Raw genomic sequence first — 10,363 nt, forward strand, 5'->3', positions numbered from 1 at the left:
GCTGCATTTGCCCTGCCATAAAAGGTTGGCCACCAGAAATAATATCTATGACCCAGTAGGATCACAACCTATATGGACAACAAGGTCACCTTGCTGCTGGAAATCCAATATGGCCGCCTCAATATTATCAGAAAATAGCTTTGGCAATAACTTTTGAACCAGATGGGCTAGAAATAAAAACTTGGTGTCTATTTCATGGTTTCAGAGCATGAGAAAGTCAATGGAATACTTATCTTTATGATTGGGTGTGTCTGGACCTTTCATTTGCATATTTCCAAGATGGACGCCACGCGAAAATGAGTTTTGCTATGACTTTTACAGTGACAGCTGGCTGTTATGGCAAAAAGTCTGCTTTTTAAGCAATATGAACACATTTGGTCAGTTTGAGCTTTAATTTATATGTTGTCAATATGGCTGCAGTCATAAATAATGTATGGTATTACATTTTCCCTCAGATTTATTGATTTATAGATCTATAGTTGTGGGGATGATTGCAGAGAAAAATCGGAGAAAAAGCCCACAATGTATCTTATGTATCATTTTAATAAACTAAATACAATATAAACAGACACATGCACACTCCAAGACTTGCCAAAAACTTCAACTTTAGGGCTATACAAATTAACATAGTGGTATGCATTCAAGTAACATAACAAAAGATAGGCTACTTAGTGACAAATAGAGTAAAGGCGGAGTTGAGGTTGCCTACAAAAGGTTCATTTTGACCTCTATGGTGCCAAGCCAATGATACTATGGTACAATGCTATTCACTGTCACTGTTGTCATGTGTTGCACTGATCTTGCTGCATCATGTCTCTAGTCCCTGGCAACGGCATCCTAAGTAGCATGGAATTGCCTTCTTTGCACGGGAACAGTTTTTCTGGCAGCCTTTGATACAGCTGCATGATATTGCCTTGTTCATTGACACAGGCCAGGCTGGCTCGGTAGATGCAAGGGGGACTGCATTGCTAGCACTGAGAGACCATCCATACTCTGTGAAAGAAGGAATATCCGGCTTGGCGATATGTGCACATTTATCTATTATGGTTGCTAGAACAGCTCTTCTCAGGTGCAGGTCAAAGGCATTCTCTGTCGGGGGAGGAGCTTTAAGAGGGTTGATCTATTATTGAGGAACTTGTACACTCTAAGCTTACTCAGGTCAAAATCCTCCTGGTGGTCCGCTTTGGATGTACAGTGGTTGTACCTTCAGAGTGTCAGGGGTGGCACCCCTCTGGCGCCTCTCTGGTACCACCTACTTTTGCGGTACCGCTTTTTTCTCTGTGGTGCCACTAGATGGCGGTAGAGAGCAACTAATGCCCAGACACAGGCATGTTGGCCCTCATTTATCAACGCAGCGTATAAACCGCCGTATATTTTTCCATATATTCGGCGTACACCAACGTCGAAGTCACATTTATCAACGCATCCTACACAGCTGATCCGAGCTTACACTTGGTCCCAGCGTTGATAAATGTCACGGCTGAAACGAGCGTCATTTAAATAACACGCCCCATAAATATTCTCAAAACGCCCCGATTTTACGACATGAAGACGAACCAGAATACGACCAAAGACATGAAAAGCCAATAAGAAACAGCCCCCCCCCCCCCCCCCGCTGGCCTCGCCGCACACGCACACGCCTCTCTCGCTCGCTCTCTCTCTCTCTCTCTCACACACACACACACACACACACACACACACACGCCCGGCCGTAGCGTATTGTCACGTAGGCTTGTAGCCTACATGAATGACATATTATGATACCAATCACATCGGCATGAATGGAATACTTTTGTAGATTAATGTATTTAACCAATACCGAGCAGTGCGCGTTCAAGTTACACTAAAATAAAGCCCTCATGTAGGCTATTCCCATTTCCCAGTGAGACTCGGACCGTCGGACGGGCGAGTCCCGTCCCGCTCCGCATTAATGAGAGATAGCCTGGAGAGAACATTAATGAATGAAGGCTGGTGTGTATTGGACCATGGGTTAAATGTCTGATCTCCCGGTGGCCATGAAAATATAACAGCAGCGCCGCCTGTTAGACCGGTGCTCGCGCAGAAGAGTGCTCTCGCAGAAAGCGCCCGTATATTTTGAAAATAGCAGATCTACAAGCTCACAACGCGTTGCTGGCTTGTGAGCTTGTAGATCTGCTATTTTCAATACAGACAGATCTACAATCTTATCTGAATGACTGTTAAAGCAGTTTGTTTAAATTACTTTATAAAATGTTATATTTTCACAGGGATTATTTATTAGTGTAGATATACAGATTTATGAGTGGATTAGGTGTCCAATGCCTCTCAGACAGTCAAACAATGCTGCTCCGCAGGTCTAGGATGGAATAAACGGGTGCAGCCAACGTCAACAACTGGTCCCGACCAGACGTGAGATCTCAGCGTACCGTAGGATAAAGCCCACGTCAGGATATATTGATAAATGCCGAAAATTGCGGTGATCTCGCCGTACGCCCATTATTTGGTCTACACCGCGTTGATAAATGAGGGCCAGAGTGTCTATTTGAGACAGGGCTGCTTCCAGTCAACAGAGGCTGCAATTGAAGCTGAACTTGTTGAGAAGTGAAACAAATAATTGTATGGGTTATATTATCAAGAAGTATTTTGGTAAATTGCACTCAGTGGGCTTTGAAAGTAGCAATTATTTCTTTAAACACAACTGTGTTTCATGGTGGAAGAAGTGCACAGACATTTTACTTAAGTAAAAGTAGCAATACCACAATATAAAAATACTCTATTTTATATTTACATATTTTTAAATATACTTACCAAAAGCTAATGTTCTACAATGTTTGAAAGTAGCCGATCTAGCTTGTTGATCGGCTATTTTCAAATGGCTGTGGTATAACATAGGGCTAAAGTGGTTAATATGTATGTTTTATTATATAACAATTTATATCTGCAGAGTAACTAAAGTTTTAAAATAATTGTAGTAGTGGAGTAAAAGTACACTATTTGCCTTTGCAGGCGTTGTGGAGTAGTAAGTGAAAGTGCACTAATACTCCAGTACAGTAAAAAGAAAACACTTCATCATTTTCCCCAAGATTCTATGGAACCCAAGCGGGATTCGTACCCCGTCCTCTCACCTTTCAGACACATCTGACTAACCGCTATGCTATCAGTTCAGTTGACAAAATGGCTGTATGTGATGAAAAGACACTACACACAGAATGGGGCATCTAACTTCCAGCTGAACCAGTGCTATGTTACTTGAGTAAAAGTACAAAGATATTGGCATCAAAATATACTTAAAGTACCAAAAGCTAATGTTCTACAATGTTTGAAAGTAGCCGATCTAGCTTGTAGATCGGCTATTTTCAAATGGCTGTGGTATAACATAGGGCTAAAGTGGTTAATATGTATGTTTTATTATATAACAATTTATATCTGCAGAGTAACTAAAGTTTTCAAATAATTGTAGTAGTGGAGTAAAAGTACACTATTTGCCTTTGCAGGCGTTGTGGAGTAGTAAGTGAAAGTGCACTAATACTCCAGTACAGTAAAAAGAAAACACTTCATCATTTTCCCCAAGATTCTATGGAACCCAAGCGGGGTTCGTACCCCGTCCTCTCACCTTTCAGACACATCTGACTAACCGCTATGCTATCAGTTCAGTTGACAAAATGGCTGTATGTGATGAAAAGACACTACACACAGAATGGGGCATCTAACTTCCAGCTGAACTAAAAAACAACAACAACATCAATGACCAAAAAAAATGAAGATTAACCATCCAATTCATACTTGATCATTTTTCCCCTTTGTTTTAATGTTGTTCGAGCAAACAGATGTTTAAAATCATCTTCTTCTGTTGGCCTCTTCCTGTGAGTTCAAATTAAATAACTTCTGTAACTGTTTTGGCAACCTTTGTTGCCTGCTTTGTACACGACTAATAATGTTCGTAGCTCAATTAAATCCATTATTTTCAACAAACCTGATAAAATAAAAAGTCTGTTAGTATGTGCTCTGAAATCCTCTTTGTAAATAATTCCAGACATTTGAGGTAAGGGGGGAGGGGATCTTGTAGTGAATTGATCTAATGTACCAAGCCAAAACAGGTTATGCTAATGCACAGGCTGTCTGATCTCACAAGAACATGGGCTTCACAGTGAAACACATCACAGCAAATGAATACAGTACAGTATTGTCCTGCTTTAAGACATTTTATTCAAGAGGCACTGCATAAAAAAGTGTCATACAATACACAAGTAAGTACAGTGGCATAAAAAAACATCATACTGTATTAATTGCAGTCAGTCAATGTCACCTTGCAAAACGCAATGAAAAAAATATATAGGTATATATATTTAGGTCTTTGTCAACCATGTTGGGATACTCTCTGCTCTATTGCATGCTTTCTGTCGTTCAGCTGTGTCTCTCTGTGAAGCAATGCTCTCTGTCTCTGCACTAGCTCAAGCCCCCCCTCTCTCTCTGTCTCCAGTAGCCTACTAACTGGGCATCAACTGCCTTTTTCAGGTCAACCCTAAATGCATCTAATTCTCTCTGGTGGGATGTTAGTAAGTCTGATGTATCTTTCTGATGCTAACATAGCACTGGTTCAGCTGGAAGTTAGATGCCCCATTCTGTGTGTAGTGTCTTGTCATCACATACAGCCATTTTGTCAACTGAACTGATAGCATAGCGGTTAGTCAGATGTGTCTGAAAGGTGAGAGGACGGGGTACGAATCCCGCTTGGGTTCCTTAGAATCTTGGGGAAAATGATGAAGTGTTTTCTTTTTACTGTACTGGAGTATTAGTGCACTTTCACTTACTACTCCACAACGCCTGCAAAGGCAAATAGTGTACTTTTACTCCACTACTACAATTATTTGAAAACTTTAGTTACTCTGCAGATATAAATTGTTATATAATAAAACATACATATTAACCACTTTAGCCCTATGTTATACCACAGCCATTTGAAAATAGCCGATCTACAAGCTAGATCGGCTACTTTCAAACATTGTAGAACATTAGCTTTTGGTAAGTATATTTAAAAATAAGTAAATATAAAATAGAGTATTTTTATATTGTGGTATTGCTACTTTTACTTAAGTAAAATGTCTGTGCACTTCTTCCACCATGAAACACAGTTGTGTTTAAAGAAATAATTGCTACTTTCAATTCATCCTAAGGACTCATTCCCTTATTTTCTATGTTTACAAAAAATAAAAAATAACATTAACTTTAAATGCATTCACCCTTCCCCTGTTGCTAATACTGTACTGTAGAGCTCATGAACTCACATGTGCCACATGGTGGCCGTTCAGCCACACTACACCTTAAAAAAAGGTGTCAAATGCGGCACCACCAAGTAGTAGTGGCACCTCTGTGGCACCACAGAGGCACTCAGATGGTATTACTGCCATTCTCAAGTGCTAACCACTGTATATACAGCAATTGTGAGGTCTCGTGCCTTATTGATGGACGTCATCTGAGAGGGAATCATAAGAGTTTTCACCAAACTCCTCAAGTGCAGAGATCCAGACGCATGATGGCCTTGAACCATGCCTTCTTCCCAGTGAAGAAGGGATAGCTGGTGGTACAGTATCTCTGCCACTTAAACTATGGATAAAGGGCAGGGCACGACACTGTGGGAGCCCCAGTGCTGATACCATTTGATGGATAGGAAGGTATGAATTTTGCTCTGTTCTCACCCACAGCTCTGGAAGGCATCTGAGATGGGTTGCTGCATAGTAAAGGCACATGATGATGATGTCTGTGTCATTGGCATGGATGACAACTCTGTCAACTTTGTCATTCTGGACACTGTACAGGGTGTGGAGTATTATTCTTGTATCAGCCTCCTGTTGTGTGGAATCTAGTGCAGGGACATCTTCAATAGACCCCTCCTTGATCACCACACTCCTTGTCTCTTCTTTAAACCCCCCACCCAGGTAAAGATGTGTTGGACCAAGGGCCGACTTAAGTTTCTCATTTTCACACCATTCGTCACAGAGGAAACTCAATAGGTTTGCCTTGTTAGCTGACACAGCAAAAACTCCTGAGGATCTGGAGCTGTGTAATGCATACTGACTTCATATTCTTTGGTAGGTTTTGGTCAAGCATATCTGTGTTCTTGCTCAGCTGTCTTAAGACTAGGTCCACTGTACCGGTCAAAACAGAAGTGAATGATCTCTGTGCCAGCAGGCACATCATTCAACAGCAGACGTTGGTATCGTTCAGCGATTGTTCCAAATGCTTCACCTTTCAGGAACGACCAATGGCGCATGGCATACATGGCATCAATAACTACTGCTGTTTTTATGTCTTCTGTAGGCAGGTCAGGGATGCATGCAACTTTGGTCTCCTCTTTCAGGACCTTAACAAGGCTTGCCTTGGTACCTGTTCTCATCCTGCCATCTTCCTGGAAGAGGGAAGGGGGGAAGTCACTGCACTCGTGGTTGCCTATAAAGTCAACAAGGTTGAGTTCTCCACCACTGGCTATGATTTGGGTCATGCGCAGGAGGGCAGTAATTTCATTGCTCTTGCCAGGTGCTGAGGTTTCCCCTTAGATTTTTTAGATTTTGTGTTTTGAGTGTAGAAAGTGTTAAGCTTCATTATGCTTGTCTTCTTCTGTTCACTGGACAGTGACTCACACAGTGTCTTCAGACCCAGTTCTTTCACACTCATCAAGTCGTCCTTGACTGTGGAATCAACACACTGTCCTGTAGATATGTTGATCATGGATGATGTGCTCACTGTAAATGGGTTAGTCTCCACTGCTGCCTTGACTACCATCTCTGCATCCCGGATTACACAACTCTGACCAGACTCATGGTGTGGGTCTACCATATTGACAACATATAAATTAAAGCTCAAACTGACCAAATGTGTTCATATTACTTAAAAAGCAGACGTTTTGCCATAACAGCCAGCTGTCACTGTAAAAGTCATAGTAAAACTCATTTTCGCGTGGCGTCCATCTTGGAAATATGCAAATGAAAGGTCCAGACACACCCAATCATAAAGATAAGTATTCCATTGAGTTTCTCATGCTCTGAAACCATGAAATAGACACCAAGTTTTTATTTCTAGCCCATCTGGTTCAAAAGTTATTGCCAAAGCTATTTTCTGATAATATTGAGGCGGCCATATTGGATTTCCAGCAGCAAGGTGACCTTGTTGTCCATATAGGTTGTGATCCTACTGGGTCATAGATATTATTTCTGGTGGCCAACCTTTTATGGCAGGGCAAATGCAGCATACCCCCCTTTGCCCCCTGGGTATACGTTTTTACTCTACTGGATGTCGGCCATCTTGAATTTCGGAGTCAAAACGAGGTCTTACAATAAAAATTGTGTCAGATTTGGAATCCTCATGGTTGACTTGTATGGAAAAGTGCCTTCATACATGATTCTAGGTCATCCAGATCAAAAGTTATTTTTTAGAGATGGCGCCGGGCGCCATTTTGAATTTGGCTGTCTAGCAAAAAATGCCGGGATTTTTGGGAGGGACCTGGAGGCTAAATCTTTTTTAAAGGGTCCATAGAGGTCAAATCAATCGTCAAACCATCCTTGCCAGAGGATGGTCACGGAACCTCCATTTTTGACTCCACTATGTACATATTTGACCAATATTGCAGTTTATCCATAACTGTCCTTTTAATTAACTTATTAATTCATGCGACAAAAAAAAAAAAAAATCTCCATGAATTTAAGGCCTGAATAGGTATTTTTGGGGGGTGAACTACTCCTTTAAGATCCTATTTATTGAAAACTAACTTTTCAAGTTTTAAAGAAAACAACAATCGTAGAGTTTTGCAAATGAGTTTGGGGGCCCCACTTGCAATATCCTCACAGCCCACCAGTGGGCCGTGAGGACTGATTTAACAAATCAAAGCCTGCAGTTTGACTAAATACTCCATACTGTGCAGACATCCTCTTTCAAGGAAGGAACTGTGACAACCCAGACGAAAACCTGATGAAAATGGAGATCCTGCCCCCGTCGATTGAGGAGCTGTTTTACAACAAGAAGACCCTGCTGGTGTGTGAAGTTCTTGAACTAGTGGCCACTGTGGACGCTGTCACGTGGCAGGATAAGGATGGAACCACACTGCCTAATGCCGAAAACAAAGCCTCCCTAAGAGGAGGTAAAAGACTGTTCAGGGTGGCTGTTGAAGTCTTCTATGAGGAGTGGAACAAGGGGATACATTACTACTGTGTGGCTGAGCATAAAAGCTTGCTTTTCGCAAAGGAGATGACCTTCGAAAGATCAAATGGTAAGAAAATACTGTACTTTGTACAATCTAATGTCATCTGAGACTAGATAACTTAATGAGCACTCAAGTGCAGATGTATTTTTATATTCATATATAGGATTATTATGTAAACTAAGTAAGTGGGACTTTCTGGCACAGTGCTAAAGTGATTTGAATCATACTTAAAGGACACAAGCTACTTTGTAATAGGTGTCCTGAAAGAATGCATAATTAAAATAAAATAAATAAACAGACAGACAGACAGACAGACAGACAGACAGACAGACAGACAGACAGACAGACAGACAGACAGACGGACAGATTCAGAACACTGCTGATTGAGTCCTTACTAATAAGAAACTGGATCACATCACTCCAGTTCTTTTTACACTTTTTCCCTATCTGTAAATATGTATTTTAAAAATGCAACTGTTGGTGTAAAAAGCAATGAATGGTTGAGGCCTATAAACAACAAATAATAAACAATTTAGTTGTTTTTCTTTATCACATGAAGAACATATTGTTGTATATTATAAATGTGTGTATTTATTTAGAATTGATTTATTTTTCCCTGTATGTCACTGCTACCACCCCAACACATGGCAGTGTGTTTACACACACATTTGCACTCAAAGGACCACAATAGACATACTATAGGCTCTCAAGCTTTTTCTCTACACATACTGTATAACAATTGATGATCATGAATATGATTTTTGTCAATACAGACGTCAATCAGAAGATCAAAACGTTTCCAATAAAAAGATTTGAGTATATAGTATATACCATAATATATTACTAGAGTAGTAAAATGTTGTGGTTGACCTTGTCAAATGCAGCTGATATCCAGTAATATCAGCTGTAATATCAATTTGTGTAAATGTTATGAATTGAAACATAATTCATATTTTATAATTGTCTATCCTGCGTATTACTATGTTTATATTACTTACTCTACCTCTATCATCTCTCTTCTCACAGAAACTACAAAATGATGGAGAAAAGCAATAATTTCATCCACCTCTTTATACCTGTGATGTGACAATAAAACTGATTCAAAGGGGCTAATATTGTTCTCTCACGCTTGCAGGAGGACTATTTAAGCGTCCGTCGGTGTTCCTGTTGCCTCCAGTCGAGCAGACCAGTCAGCATATGGTGACCCTGGTTTGCTATGTGAAAGACTTCTACCCCAGGGAGGTGGCGGTGTCTTGGCTCATTAACGATGAGCCCGTGGAAACGGACTCCAGTGATTATGCGTTCAATACGACTAATCTGATGGAAAATAAAGGAGTCTTCTCTGTTTACGGCCAGCTAACGTTCAGCGATGCCCTTTGGAGAAAGACTGAGGCTATGTACAGCTGCGTCGTTTACCATGAGTCCATGATAAACACAACGCGGATAATCGTTAGGTCCATGGTGGAGAGAACGGCTGACAAACCCTAGAATGGCCTCTTGACCTGTTTATAGCACTGGCGGCCATTTTGTGGTTCCACAGATAGAAAGCCCGTTCATTTGTTTCCCATAGGGATTTCCGAAAATATTATGCCAATGAAAACTCACTTTTCAAGGTTTTAAAGGAAAAAAAAGTCCCATGAAATGTCTTTATTTTCATTGTTTTAAATTATTGTTTTATTCATGATTTGGGGGGACCACTTGCAATATCCTCATGGCCCCCAGTCCACTATTTCGGAAATTGCTGCCTTGTAGCAGTGGTTCTCAACGTGTGGGTCAGGACCCCCAGAGGGGTCCCCACATGTTTTTTGGGGGAGTCCCCAGATGACAGTGAAGTGACAATTTGAGGACTTTTAAGACCTTTTTAATACCTCGAAAAGAAAGAAAAGAAGAACACCATTATTGCATCTAAATGAATCAACAAACTACGCTAGAAAAACTGGTCAAACATTGGCCAAATTGTCAAATAATATAAGAAAGAGGCAAAAAAAATGAAAATAGCCGATCTAAAAGCTCACAACGCCTCGCTGCGAGGCGTTGTGAGCTTGTGGATCGGCTATTTTCACAATATCTATTATCTCAATATATACTGTATTTTTTCTATCTATCTGTGGAACCAAAAATGTAATGCCTCAACTAACAAGTGCTTGTCATAGTAGTTCAAATATGATCATTTTGGGGGGTCCCCAGTTC

The 10,363-nt window shown here is 40.7% G+C and overlaps 1 gene segment (V, D, J or C); it reads left to right on the forward strand.

Moving 5' to 3' along the window:
* LOC311047905 (Ig mu chain C region membrane-bound form-like) overlaps window positions 1-10,012 on the forward strand; it is a 10,727-nt gene extending 715 nt beyond the window's left edge. The window contains exons 2-3 of the C gene segment in view: window positions 7,910-8,110; window positions 9,309-10,012.
* Window positions 10,013-10,363: the final 351 nt, after the last annotated feature.

This window comes from Gymnoscopelus microlampas (assembly GCF_963454915.1).
Source record: "Gymnoscopelus microlampas genome assembly, chromosome: 6".
Taxonomy (NCBI): Eukaryota; Metazoa; Chordata; class Actinopteri; order Myctophiformes; family Myctophidae; genus Gymnoscopelus; species Gymnoscopelus microlampas.